At 45.8% G+C, this 15000-nt stretch overlaps 1 protein-coding gene across 1 annotated transcript in view; it reads left to right on the plus strand.

Moving 5' to 3' along the window:
* The first annotated feature begins 3788 nt into the window (after positions 1–3788).
* LOC143284275 (uncharacterized) overlaps positions 3789–15000 on the plus strand; it is a 90844-nt gene continuing 79632 nt past the window's right edge. The window contains exon 1 of the mRNA XM_076590966.1: positions 3789–3950. The gene's annotated coding sequence lies outside the window, so the exon portion shown is untranslated. The remainder of the gene's footprint in view (positions 3951–15000) is intronic.

Raw genomic sequence — 15000 nt, forward strand, 5'->3', positions numbered from 1 at the left:
TCCCCTCCTCCCCTCCCCCACCAACCCCCACCCCTCGTGTGTTCACTCCTCTACCACCATCCTCCCCCTCCCCACCAACCCCCACCCCCCGTGTGTTCACTCTCTACCACCCTCCTCCCCCCTCCCCTCCCCACCAACCCCCACCCCTCGTGTGTTCACCCTCCTCCCCCCTCACCCCCCACCAACCCCCACCCCCCGTGTGTTCACTCTACCACCCTCCTCCCCCCTCCCCCCTCCCCTCCCCACCAACCCCCACCCCTCGTGTGTTCACTCTCTACCACCCTCCTCCCCCTCCCCCTCCCCTCCCACCAACCCCCCACCCCTCGTGTGTTCACTCTCTACCACCCTCCTCCCCCCTCCCCCTCCCCACCAACCCCCACCCCCCGTGTGTTCTCTCTCTACCACCCTCCTCCCCCTCTCCCCTCCCCTCCCCACCAACCCCCACCCCCGTGTGTTCTCTCTCTACCACCCTCCTCCCCCTCCCCTCCCCACCAACCCCCACCCCTCGTGTGTTCACTCTCTTCCACCCTCCCCCCCCCCTCCCCTCCCCACCAACCCCCACCCCCCGTGTGTTCACTCTCTTCCACCCTCCTACCCCCTTCCCTCTCCCCACCCCCCGTGTGTTCATCCTCCTCCCCCCTCACCCCCCCACCAACCCCCACCCCCCGTGTGTTCACTCTCTTCCACCCTCCTACCCCCCTTCCCTCTCCCCCCCCCCTGTGTGTTCATCCTCCTCCCCCCTCACCCTCCCACCAACCCCAACCCCCCGTGTGTTCTCTCTCTTCCACCCTCCTCCCCCCTCCCCTCTCCCCACCCCCCGTGTGTTCACTCTCTTCCACCCTCCTACCCCCTTCCCTCTCCCCACCCCCCGTGTGTTCTCTCTCTTCCACCCTCCTCCCCCCTTCCCTCTCCCCACCCCCCGTGTGTTCTCTCTCTTTCACACTCATCCTTTGTTTCACTCTGTTTTGGATTGGGGGAGAGGGAGTGCAGGGGAGGGGGGGGGGGGTGAGTGATAAATAGAACACTAACTGGTGAACTGGTTGAATGGTAAAATCACATCAGAGAGAGCCAGTAATTGAAATTTTAATTGTTTCAGACAGGAGTAGAATGTATTATCATATAAAAATGTTGCAATTTGAAGCAGATGGACCAAGAGAATTTGTAAATGAATGAGGTTAAGAAATTTTTTTCAGGAAAAAAAACCCAGGTCTCAGTTCTTTACAGCTGAAATGCTTAGAGTTTATTACATTGCTACAAATACCATTTACGTGAAAAGCTAACTTTATTTTGACAATATCAGTCTGTATAGTTAAGACAAATAAAACTGCAGGCAGGGAAGAAAAAAAAAAAGAAAGAAAAAAGGGTGGTGCTGTTAGTGTAGCGACGCGCTCTCCCCGGGGAAAGCAGCGCGAATTTGACACAGAGAAATCTGTTGTGACAAACACACAAATACATTCGACTTGTGAGTTTCAGTTTCAGTTTCAGTAGCTCAAGGAGGCGTCACTGCGTTCGGACAAATCCATACACGCTACACCACATCTGCCAAGCAGATGCCTGACCAGCAGCGTAACCCAACGCGCTTAGTCAGGCCTTGAGGGAAAAAAAAAGAAAAAAAAAGAAAGGTGAATAAATAATAGATAAGCTTACACAAATAAATAAATAAATAAATAAATAAATAATAACTATAATGTAAAAAAAAAAGAAAAAAAAGAGGTAGTAGAAAAAAAAGAAAAAAAAGAGGTAGTAGTAGTAAAAAAAAAAAAAGTAGTAGTAAAAAAAAAAAAAAAAGATTTTTTTCTGTAACTATATATGATCTTTTGTTGTTGTTTTCATAATTAAGGACCCGATTGATGTTTGGCGAGCGACAGCTCTGTCTGTAACTGGCACAGTCCCCAGTTTCAGTCTGCCCGCATGGTTCCAGCAGGTATTCTCCAGTAAAGAAAAACCCCTCTTGTCAGGAAAATGGGATGCGATGGGTTTTTTTTTTTGGTTTTTTTTTTTTAATTGCGCTGTGAATATTTATTGCACCATTTTTAGCGCTACGGTCTGCCCGCTCATTTCCACTCAGTCCGTTGTTTGTGCTTCTTGGTGTGTGTGTTTGTTAGTGTGTGTGTGTGTGTGTGTGTGTGTGTGTGTGTGTGTGTGTGTGTGTGTGTGTGCATATGTATATGCGTGTATGTGCGTGTGCGCTTGATTGCGTCTCTGTATGTGTGCGTATGTGTGTCTGCTCGGGCGTGCGTACGTGTGCCTGTGTGTGGATCACAACACACGCAATCCGGTGTGTTTTTGACCCAGTACGCGCACATATGTGTACATATACTCGCTTACGCGTACGCGTACGCGTTTGAAAACCCTGGCAGATCGTGTAACGGTTTGGTGTTTGACGATTGAAGCTGAGGATAATGGGCAGATATCGTGTGTTGCAGAAGTGTAATTCCACACAGACATGATTGGGGGGTAGGTGTCCCGTTCTCTGTTCAACCCTCTCTGTGTGATCCTTGCCAACTCCTCTCTTTTGTTGTATGGGCCTCACAATGTGACGAGTCCCCCACCCCCGCCATGCCCCCACCCACCTGCACCCCCCACCTACCCTGTTGTATCTGCAGTGTTGCACAGCACGGGTACCCAGTGAGTCAGTTCATTGTTCAGTGTGCTGTATCCCCCCCACCTGTCAGCCTTCTCCAAAGCGCTGGCTGTGCTGCCATTGAGCAACTCGTCGTTCTCAACTTTTTCGTTACGTGTTGTTGTTTTTATTTTTACGCCACTGTCCAGTGGTATTTCAGTTGGAGTCCAGCTGACCAGATAGTCCGGACAACAGTTGCATCCTCTTCTGTTGTGAAGGTCACTGGCTGGCGGACACGACTGACTTTGATGCACCCAAAGGTTTTTAGATGTAACGCTGGGTTTTCGCCGCCACGCGTTTGTGTACTGTTTTTGATTTGGGAACTTCGTTTTCTGTAGACCGTGTTCGTTGGGTGATAGAAATGAAGCACCACAAAGGAATAACAGTCTGTCACGAATTATGTACATGATTAGAAAAAACCGGAGAAAAAAACAACAACAACATCCCTTCATCTGTTCGTCTGTCCATTCACCCAGTGATTCTGTTACCGTCAAATGTCACTAAGCCGCAGTTTGCATTCTCCACGTCAAGGCACGGATGTATAACCTGCTTGCTCCCTTCATGGGACGTGCATTTGACATGAACACCACGTGAGAAAGGAGGGATTTTGATCCAAAGAAGGAGGGCAACCGACCTGAATCTTTCATTTTTGAATTAGTTTTTTTTGTTTGTTTTTTTCAGTCCGGAAAAACACACAGATGCGCCTCGCACTTCAAATTTCAAAAAGAGATATAGTTTCGTGGAGACGATTTCAAGTGTGGTGTTGAAACTGTGTGTGTGTGGGGGGGGGGGGGGGGGGGGAGCTGCTGGTATTAACACGGTGTTGTGTTGTGTTGTGCTGTGTTGTGCTGTGTTGTGCTGTGCTGTGCTGTGCTGTGCTGTGCTGTGTTGTGTTGTGTTGTGCTGTGCTGTGCTGTGCTGTGCTGTGCTGTGTTGTGTTGTGTTGTGCTGTGCTGTGCTGTGCTGTGTTGTGTTGTGTTGTGTTGTGTTGTGTTGTGCTGTGCTGTGCTGTGCTGTGCTGTGCTGTGTTGTGTTGTGTTATGTTTTGTTGTGTTGTGCTGTGCTGTGCTGTGCTGTGTTGTGCTGTGCTGTGCTGTGCTGTGTTGTGTTGTGTTGTGTTGTGTTGTGCTGTGCTGTGTTGTGCTGTGCTGTGCTGTGCTGTGTTGTGCTGTGCTGTGCTGTGCTTTGCTGTGCTGTGTTGTGCTGTGCTGTGCTGTGTTGTGTTATGTTGTGCTGTGTTGTGCCATCTCCAGAAAGCAAGATGCCGCTGTGCAAGGTTGGGTCCCAGAGCACCATGGCGTTCGTGAGGTGCGGCAGTGTTTGCCAGGTACGTATAACTTACCTTGACACTGATGCCTGTAACGTCTTGTTGACGATGACGATGACAATGACGATGATGATGGTCTCGTGTGTGATATCTTTGTTTTTAAAACCTCTGTCTGTCTGTCTCTCTGTCTGTCTCTCTGTCTGCCTTTCTTTCTGTTTGTCTGTCTGTCTGTCTCACTGTGTCTGTCTCTCTCTTTCTCTCTCTAGTGTGTGTGTCCGTGTCTTTGCCTGTGACGCCTGTAACGTCTTGTTGACGATGACGATGACAATGACGATGATAATGGTCTCATGTGTGATATCTTTGTTTTTAAAACCTCTGTCTGTCTATCTGTCTGTCTGTCTGTCTGTCTGTCAGTCTGTCTCTCTCTCTCTCCTTCCCATCTCTTGTGTGTGTGTGTCTGTGTCTCTGTCTTTGTTTCTGTCTGTCTGTCTGTCTCTCTGTCTCTCTCTCTCTGCTCTCTCTCTGCTCTCTCTCTCTCTCTGCTCTCTCTCTCTCTCTGTCTCTCTCTCTCTCCCCCCCCCTCCCGTCTCTCTATCGTGTGTGTGTCTGTGTCCGTGTTTTTGTTTCCGTCTCTCTCTGTCTCTGTCTCTCTCTCTCTCTGTCTCTCCCCACCCACCCACCCTCTCTCTCTCTCTCTCTCTCTCTATCTATCGATATTCTTTTTATTGCCCAAACGGTTGTTTACATACTCTGAACCGATTGCCAGCGTCTGTTGCAAATGAATCTCCATTGATGTGGGCCAAACGCCTGATCAATATAGAGTCATATACAGTCATATTCGCAGACCTTTCGTATTCGTATTCTCTTTGCCTCTGTTTGTCTGTCTGTTTGTCTGTCTGTCTGTCTGTCTCTCTCTCTCTCTTTCTGTAATTCACGCACATGCACGCTCTCACTCTGTCTGTCTGTCTCCGTCTCTGCCTCTCTCTCTCTTTCTGTAATTCACGCACACGCACGCTCTCACTCTGTCTGTCTGTCTCCGTCTCTGCCTTTCTCTCTCTCTCTCTTTCTCTCTCTCTCTCTCTACACACGCACGCACACAAATATACATGGGGTACATATACACACACACACGCTCGCGTGCTCGCAGGTACATACGCAGGGAGGCGTGAACACTCTCACACACACACAGACACACACAGACACACAGACACAGCCATACACACACACACACACACACACACACACACACACACACACACACACACACACACACACACAGCCACACACACGCACACACATACAAGCACGCACAAACGCACGCACATATTATGCACATATTATGCATCATCACCATCATCATCATCGTCAACACCACCACCATCATTATCACCACCACCATCATCATCATCATCATCACCATCATCATCACCAACATCATGACATCACCACCACCACCACCACCACCACCATCATCGTCATCATCACTGTTCATACCCCGATCACTATAACGGCAATGGAGTCACCACAATACACTTATCACCTACAGGTACAGTTATAGGTAAGTTCACCTGACACCTGGCACCCAATCAGCACACACCTGTAAGACAGGTTAGAGGGGGCCGACAGAGTGCCAGACACTGTGTCCTGCAGGCAGGATTAAGGGCTGGCTTTGTCTTCAGGGTGCTAACATACGTCATGTGTCATTAACTCATGCGTCACTCAGTTTCTCGGGTAATTAGTACCGTTAGCATTTTCTTCTTCTTTTTCTTCTTCTTCTTTTCTTACGCTTGGTGGCTGAGCATGTAATCAGCTGTGTTAAAAGACATTATTATAAGTGTTCCGCCCCCCCCCCCCCCCCATGCCCCCCTCCAGACACAGACACGTGCGCGCGCTCGCATGCACATACTTGTACACATACACACGCGCGCCTGTGCGCGCTCGCACACACACACACACACACACACACACACACACACACACACACACACACACACACACGAGCGCGCGGACAGCCCCAAAGGCTGCACTGAAAACCTATGGCTCCAGAAGGCATAGTTCTTTTACAAAGTCACTCTACAAAAGTCTGAGTTCTCCGTCGCTGTGTATTAACAGTAATTTGCTGACTGATTGACGGCAGAGCAATCAATGCGTGGCATCTGGTGTAAAGTTCCTGTTCCCCCCCTGTCCCCCGCTCCCCGGCCACACAGAGAGAGAGAGAGAGAGACAGAGACAGAGAGAGAGAGAGAGACAGAGACAGAGAGAGAGAGAGACAGAGAGAGACAGAGACACAGAGACAGAGACAGATACAAAATTACAGACATCCAGACAATTGTAATGACTGCCAATCATTTGTGTGTGTGTGTGTGTGTGTGTGTGTGTGTGTGTGTGTGTGTGTGTGTGTGTGTGTGTGTGTGCGTGTGCCTCTGTGTGTGTGTGTGTGTGTGTGTGTGTGTGTGTGTGTGTGTGTGTGTGTGTGTGCCTCTGTGTGTGTGTGTGTGTGTGTGTGTGTGTGTGTGTGACTGACAGAGACAGAGAAAATGAATGAATGAATGAATGAATGAATGAATGAATCTTTTATTTTTCAACGGTGGAGATATTTAGCACACTGGCCGACTTCATTTTGTTGTAGAGAGACACAGACACATACACATTATAAGTATCACAGATATTCTCTGTACAAGTATAACGCAGCGTAGAGAGAGAGGGAGAGAGAGAGACAGAGACAGAGACAGAGACACGGAGAGAAAGAGACACTTTGACACTTTGACACTTTATTGTCATTACCTGCAAGGGTCTATTGACAAGGGGAGGGACGGGTTATTTTTGTTTAACACAAGAATAGCAGAACACATTCTGCTCGATCCAGTAGTACCTCTCACATACCCTCTCACATTCTTTTTCAAAGTTCCTCAAATTTAAACAAACGAAATAAACACTTAGAAAATAAAATAAAAAGGAATAATATAACCAAACTCAGCCACCCATTCTGTTGTGTTGTTATGTAATTTATCGGTATTTACTTATCATCAGAACACACACAAAACTAGATACTACACATGATTATTTTCCTCGTTATTACCGTTATTGTTATCGTTAATAAGGTTATGTCTTAATGTGTAAGCTTCTGCAATAAATTTCGCTATCGACTGTATTATAACTTCATCATCAGACGATAAAGCAGCAACGAGATCATGTCTTTTAGCAATATCTAACTCAAAGAATGCACTTTTTTTTTCTCAGTTCATCATATGACTTACACTGAAACAGGAAATGTATTTCATCAGGAGAGAAAGAGAGAGAGAGAGAGAGAGAGAGAGAGAGAGAGAGCGGTGGGAGGGGGATGGTGGTGGTGGTGGGGGGGGGGGGGGGGGGGGGGGGCGAAGAGGTGTATCGACAGCAAACTGCACTGTAAAATCAATGTCTGATTCCCTCTTGCAAGGCCATGTATCAGATCAAAGAGGAGTTAGGGGAGTTTCAGTTTCAGTTTCAGTAGCCCCAAGGAGGCGTCACTGCGTTCGGCGGACAAATCCATATACGCTACACCACATCTGCCAAGCAGATGCCTGACCAGCAGCGTAACCCAACGCGCTTAGTCAGGCCTTGAGAAAAAGAAAAAAAAAAGGTGAATAAATAATAGATAAGCGTACATAAATAAGTAAATAAATAAAGAAAGAAATAATAATTATAATATATAAAAAAGGGAAAAGTTAGGGGGGGGGGAAAGGGAAAAGTAAAAAGACACAACAAAACAGAAAACGGGAAGAAAGAAAAGAAGAAAAATCCAGTGAAAGCTGCAGCCTTATTTGTGTTATCGTCTTCAGTTTCAGCGTCAATGTGATGATTTGCCTTATTATGGAGATATCCATGCCAGTGGCACTCGATAAGACTGCCGTAACTATAAGGTGTGTGTGTGTGTGTGTGTGTGTGTGTGTGTGTGTGTGTGTGTGTGTGTGTGTGTGTGTGTGTGTGTGTGTGTGCGTGTGCCTCTGTGTGTGTGTGTGTGTGTGTGTGTGTGTGTGTGTGTGTGTGTGTGCGGACGCGAGTGTGTATGTGTGCAAGTGTCTGTCTGTGTGTGTGTGTGTCTGTGTCTTTGTCTCTGTGTGTGTGGTTGTGCGTGTAGTGGGGAATCCGTGGGGTGAAGGTGGGGTTGAGGGGTAGAGGGGGAGCAGAGAAAGAGAGGGTGGGTGGGCACGTAGGATTGGGCTGAGTGGGGGTAGGGGGCTGTGGAGGAATCTGGCACATCAGGGGAAATAATCAGGAAAAGAAGGGAGAAAATCGTCAGAAAGGAAAAGCCCTGTAGCGTGCTTTCATGTTGGACAACAGCCCCAACACTACGCGAAACAGTAGAAAAATTTTTTTTTTTAACCCTAACTGATTGTTTAGCATTGAGTGTTACTAACTTCAACATATAAAAGAGGATGAAAAAGAAATACAGTGATAAAAAACCTCTCTCTCCAGCTCGATTTCTCAAAGTTATTGCAACACGAACACACACGTGTAGGTTACGAATCCTCTTTGCTGTTCTTTCTGTTCGCCAGCTTCCTTTGCTTGTATCTATTCATTTCTTTCTTTCTTCTTCTTCTTCTTTCCGTTCTGTGTCTTGCTGCCCCATGATCTTCTGCTCATTCCGAGTCCCCAATACACTGCCACACCCGGGTTCGTCTATCACAGTCCTAGCGTTGGCAATCCACAGGGAAACATTGATGCTAGGTCGTCAGGAGGCCACACACCAGAGGAGGTCCTGCACTGCTTATGAGTCACTTCGGTGGTGCTCGGTAATGCCTGCTCTGATTTATCATACAAAGGACACCGCGTTCTAAGCCGGCCCCATACTGACGACAAAATAATCGCATAGTCGCGGAGCCAGACTACTGAAGTGGTTCCCTTCAGAGTGGAGACCGCCACCACGTCCCTCCAACGACAGTTCTCCATGAATCTGCTGACACCGATGACACTGACAGTACACAGCCTAAGCATGGAAGTTGAGGGTGGGATGGAAACTGGTGTCATCATCAGTGCAGGGCATGAAAGGCTCACAGAATTGGGGACCGTTTTCTTTTCCCTGTTGATGAGGAGTCAGGATGATGATGACAAAACGATGTTGCTATGGAGGCCAATTTCATTCTAGAGTGTCAGTTCGACGCGCGGCAAAAGCTACCTGTGGAGATTACCTTTACGATGTGTGTGTGTGTGTGTGTGTGTGTGTGTGTGTGTGTGTGTGTGTGTGTGAGCGCGCGTGCGAGCAATTGAACATCGCCCTCTTTCTATATTTTATTTTAGTTTTTAAGTGTTATTGGGACTGTTTCTGAACAGCTGACTGTTTCTGAACAGCTTGCTGTTTCCCGTTGTCGCATTTATATCAGTGCGAACACTGTTCAGCATTCCCTTCAACAGATTCGTTTACAATGGTGACACTCATAAATTCTCAGTTCAGCGTAACTTTGGAATAAGTCTAACTGAATCTTGTAATCCCTGGCACAAAGAAGTACATGACATTTAGCAGCCAGTGAACAATCATACATTAATGTAAGCACAACTGAAGTTCTTGTTATTTCTGGAACCGACAGAACAGTGGAGTGGTGGCCTAGAGATAACGCGTCCGCCAAGGAAGCGAGAGAATCTGAGCGCGCTGGTTCGAATCACGGCTCAGTCGCCAATATTTTCTCCACCTCCACTAGACCTTGAGTAGTGGTCTGGATGCTAGTCATTCGGATGAGACGATAAATCGAGGTCCCGTGTGCAGCATGCACTTAGCGCATGTAAAAAAAAAAAAAAAAAAAAGACCCACGGCAACAAGAGGGTTGTTCCTGGCAAAATTCTGCAGAAAAATCCACTTCGATGGGAAAAACAAATAAAAGTGCACGCAGGAAAAAAAATACAAAAAAATGGATGGCGCTTTCAGTGTAGTGACGTGCTCTCCCTGTGGAGAGCAGCTTCGAATTTCACACAGAGAAATCTGTTGTGACAAAAAAGAGAAATGCAAATACAAAAAATACAAACAGAGGACTGGGAAATGATCACATCCTATTGTTTGTTGATTGAAATTCCCATGCTCTCAGTGTCTATAATTGTAGCTGGCAGATATTTGAAATGCACTTTAATCCATTTTTCAGAACTGAAAATGGTAATGGTCTACTTCAATGTATGCCCATGGAGGTTTGAAAGGCATTTTCATCACTTCTTCGTTAATAGATAAGTCTGATTTTTCGGTTTCGGTTTTTGGGTTTTATTTGTAAGAAAGCTGGTAAAACTTTATCCATAGAGAGATGCCCTGATGACGCTTTTCATGGTTGAAGGATGTCCACGTGACACTGAATATAGGTCAAGTCACACTTCCATTGGGGAAAAAATGTGACTTCCGGGGTTTTTTAGGGGTGGGGGGTGGGGTTCGTCGCACTGATCACTGAGCCAGGTAAATAATACTTTTGGAGGTTTTGTCACCATCCTGTCAGAGATTCTTAGATGTATCAGTAAAGATCCTTGGGCTGAACGTAGTTCATTCTGATCAATGAAATCAACGTTGTGGAAGAATCATCGGCGGCAAATATGGTAAAATTATTTGAAGATGATAGATAATAACGCATGTTGATGGATTGAAGAGAGTCAGATCGACAGATGGGATAGGGTTGAGACGGATGAATGGGCAGCTGGGTCAAATACATGTTCTCTCTCTCTCTCTCCCCTCTCTCTCTCTCTCTCTCTCTCTCTCTCTCTCTCTGTCTCTCTGTGTGTGTCTCTGTCTGGCATGTATGTATTTCTATAACCTTTTGTTATCTTGTGAACATTTTGATTTCATTTCTCTTTGCCCTGAGGACTGGATGTAAAAAAAAAAAAAAAAAGCAAATGCATGCTTATTCCATTTCCCTCATTAAAAAAAAAGATTCGTTCGTTCGTTCTCTGTCTGTCTGTCTGTCTGTCTGTCTGTCTGTCTGTCTGTCTGTCTGTCTGTCTCTCTCTCTCTCTCTCTCTCTCTCAAACATGCAAAGTGAGTTGGCAGGCATGGGGGTGAGGGTGGGGGTGGGGAGGTGGGGGAGGGGGGGGGGGGGGGGGCGTTGAAGAAGGAAAATAAGATCGAGTGCTTACAGACTGATTCTGAACTGATGAGGTTTTAGAGAAGAGCGAAGGGTAGAGACGGAGCCAGATGAACGGATATGACGTTGACGGTTGTTCCACACATCATGAGCAGCAAAGAGGAAAGAGCGTTCAGCATAGGTTCTTTTATTGATGCGAGGAATTTTTCAGGTGGTAACAGCCAGAGGAAGAGAGTGTTTCACATCCCTGTCATGTCAGTCTCTGCTCAAACACGGCGACACAGACTCACGGTGTATAATGATTATCTCCCCGCCAGGCATCTTGGAAGATATTAACCGCACAATTGACGTTATTGCCGTTAGCGCCGCTCGTCACTAACTCCAAACAAACAGTCCCGACTCGTCCAAGCGTGACTCTTCAAGTCCGTGGCGACACTTCACAGACTTCTGGCCAGGAATCACACCCGCCACAGCCAACCACTGTGGTCACCGATCAGCCATGAAACTATGAAACCAGAGCACACCCCTTCAGGCTGCTAGCGGATTAAGGTTGTGAAGAATCAACGCCGGCGTCGTGAAAAAAACAGAAGAAGAAAAAAGAAGAAAAAACAGACCCCACTAAGTTTGCCTTCAGGCCTGGTTGCTACTCTTACAACTTTCCAGCGTCACATAAACCCGTGCCAAGTTCTCCTTGCTTTATGATTGGTTGTCAGTAGTCGTCATCCTGTGGGCTCGACCAATCAGCGAGGGGGTTGGAGTCGGACACGGATGGCTGCCGCGTGTCAGAGGGATCTAACCTCACCCACCTTTATGGTAGAGGTGACAAGGTGTATAATGATATTTGCATGTGGACTGTTGAGATCTGGGTTCCAAGGAGCAGGTTTGTACACCGATCGCCGTGGACGCGGCGCTGTGTGTGTGTGTGTGTGTGTGTGTGTGTGTGTGCGTGTGTGTGTGTACGGCATTCGCTACAGTCGGCATACGTGCGAGTCCAATGTAACAGTGCTAACAGGCCTGCAAACAAGTACTTCTTGGTTGCGCTTCCAGTCATTCTGACAAACACTTGTGTGACCTGTTGTGTATTTCTTTTTTTTCTGGACCAGGCGTGGTGTTCTTTGGCAAGGTGAGTGCTTTTTTTTTCTTCTTCTCTCTCCAAGAATGAATATTTGTCTTATCAATATAAGAATGGTTCTTTATTTCTTTTCTCTTTTTTTTTTCTTTCTCTCTCCATTGACTGCGAGCTACTCTTGCTAATTTATATATATATATATATATATATATATATATAAATCCCTCCCCTGCCCTCCGAAAAAATCAAGGTTGTGTGGGTGAGCTCCGTAGATGATTCTGTCCGTTCCTGTCTTGTCTGTGGATCTGCTGGCTGGTTTGGCTGTCTGGCTGTCGGTCTGTCTACATGTCTGTGAATAAATGAAGATATATACCATGTCTATCACACACACACACACACACACACACACACACACACACACACACACACATATATATATATATATATATAGAGAGAGAGAGAGAGAGAGAGAGAGATGTATATATGTATATATGTATGCGTGTGTATGTGTGCCTGCGTATGTATCTTCTCTCTCTCTCTCTCTCTCTCGTTAATCTTGCTTCGTTCTTTGGCAATCTGATTCGTGTGTGTGCGCGCACGCACGTGTGTGTGTGTGTGTGTGTGTGTGTGTGTGTGTGTGTGTGTGTGTGTGTGTGTGTGTGTGTGTGTGCTTTTGGGTGTGTACGTGTGGATGGTTTGGTGGATAGGTGTGTGTGTGTGTGGGTATAATGAAGGACAAGGCCGGGAAGTATTTGTTGACTTCAAAAGAAACCAGATGTAATTTACTTTACCCAGAGGCTCATGTGCTTTACCCCCCATAGCCCTGACACTCCCCTGCCCCCTACCTCTTATGGCTACCTTTCGTTGCAATCTAGTAGTGGTAGTAGTAGTAGAAGTAGTAGTAGTAGTAGCAGTAGTAGTGGGAGAAGTGGAGGTGGTAGTAGTAGCAGCAATAGTAATATTTGTAGAAGTTGTATTTGTGCCAAAAGTAACATAATGTCGTCATACTTCTTTTCACAACCGTTGTTTTGCGTGATAGATAGACAGATATACAAATCGATTGATAGACAACACACACACACACACACACACACACACACACACACACACACACACACATATATATATATATATATAGAGAGAGAGAGAGAGAGAGAGAGAGAGAGAGAGAGGGAGAGAGAGGGGAGAGTGAGAGAGAGGGAGAGAGAGAGTCCAGTTCATTAAACCACAAAATCATATTTCAAGAAGAAAACTACTGTAAGCATGCCCGTTTAAAGGCGACAAGTACACTCCAAGAGGGAAAGCAGAGAAAGTTAACTTCTTGAATTTTAAATAGTTTACTTCTTTTTTTTTAAAGACATTTATTTATTTCATGGGTTGATTGATTGATTGGGTAGTAGGTTGTGTATCATTATCATCATTTCCAAATAAATCTGGTGCTTCAATCGTTCGGCTATTGCGCACGTCACTAACAGAATACCGAAAAACAAAATTAGAACTGTTGAAGATGTCAGTAAATCATCCACTTATTCAATCAGTCGACCAACCAACCAGTCAATCAATCATTCAAACAGAACAGAAAAAAATAGAAAAGGAAACGAGAAGTTACGTACCATTCAAAAGCCGGCTTCCAAAAAGAAACAAGAAGATATGTTCCATTCAAAAGCCGGCTTCCAAAAAGAAACAAGATGATGCCTTTCATTCAAAAGCCGGCTTCCAAAAAGAAACAAGATGATGCCTTTCATTCAAAAGCCGGCTTCCAAAAAGAAACAAGAAGATACGTTCCATTCAAGAGCCGGCTTCCAAAAAGAAACAAGATGATATGTTCCATTCAAAAGCCGACTTCCAAAAAGAAACAGGAGGATATGTTCCATTCAAAAGCCGGCTTCCAAAAAGAAACAAGATGATATGTTCCATTCAAAAGCCGACTTCCAAAAAGAAACAAGATGACATGTTCCATTCAAAAGCCGGCTTCCAAAAAGAAACAAGATGATGCCTTCCATTCAAAAGCCGGCTTCCATAAAGAAACAAGATGATGCCTTCCATTCAAAAGCCGGCTTCCAAAAAGAAACAAGATGATATGTTTCATTCAAAAGCCGGCTTCCAAAAAGAAACAAGAAGATACGTTCCATTCAAGAGGCGGTTTCCAAAAAGAAACAAGATGATATGTTCCATATGTTCCATTCAAGAGCCGGCTTCCAAAAAGAAACAAGATGATATGTTCCATTCAAAAGCCGGCTTCCAAAAAGAAACAAGATGATATGTTCCATTCAAGAGCCGGTTTCCAAAAAGAACCAAGATGATATGTTCCATATGTTCCATTCAAGAGTCGGCTTCCAAAAAGAAACAAGAAGATACGTTCCATCCAAAAGCCGGTTTCCAAAAAGAAACAACATGATATGTTCCATTCAAGGGCCGGTTTCCAAAAAGAAACAAGATGATATGTTTCATTCAAGAGCCGGCTTCCAAAAAGAAACAACATGATATGTTCCATCCAAAAGCCGGTTTCCAAAAAGAAACAACATGATATGTTCCATTCAAGAGCCGGTTTCCAAAAAGAAACAAGATGATATGTTTCATTCAAGAGCCGGCTTCCAAAAAGAAACAAGATGATATGTTTCATTCAAGAGCCGGCTTCCAAAAAGAATCAAGAGATGTTCCAATCAAAAGCCGGTTTCATCTGCTTTTTTTTAACCGGATGTACGATGTCGGGATGGGGAGAAGGGGGTGAGGAGGGGTGGGGGGAGTGGAGCGGTAGAAGGGGGAGAGAGGAGGGTGGTGGTGGGTAAGTATAAAAGTACAAATATCTATCAAAATAATCTTATATAATCATAATTATGGAGTTTGGCCTTGTGGTAACGCGTCTGTCTTGGAATTGAAGTGAAAGAATAAGAGCGCTCTAGGTTGATTCCTACACTCGCCCAGTATGTTCTCCCCTTTAACTGGACTTTAAATGGTGAATGGTCTGGACGCTATTCATTCGGATTAGACGATAAGTCGAGTTCCCACG

The sequence above is a fragment of the Babylonia areolata genome, chromosome 7 (genome assembly GCF_041734735.1).
Source record: "Babylonia areolata isolate BAREFJ2019XMU chromosome 7, ASM4173473v1, whole genome shotgun sequence".
NCBI lineage: Eukaryota > Metazoa > Mollusca > Gastropoda > Neogastropoda > Buccinidae > Babylonia > Babylonia areolata.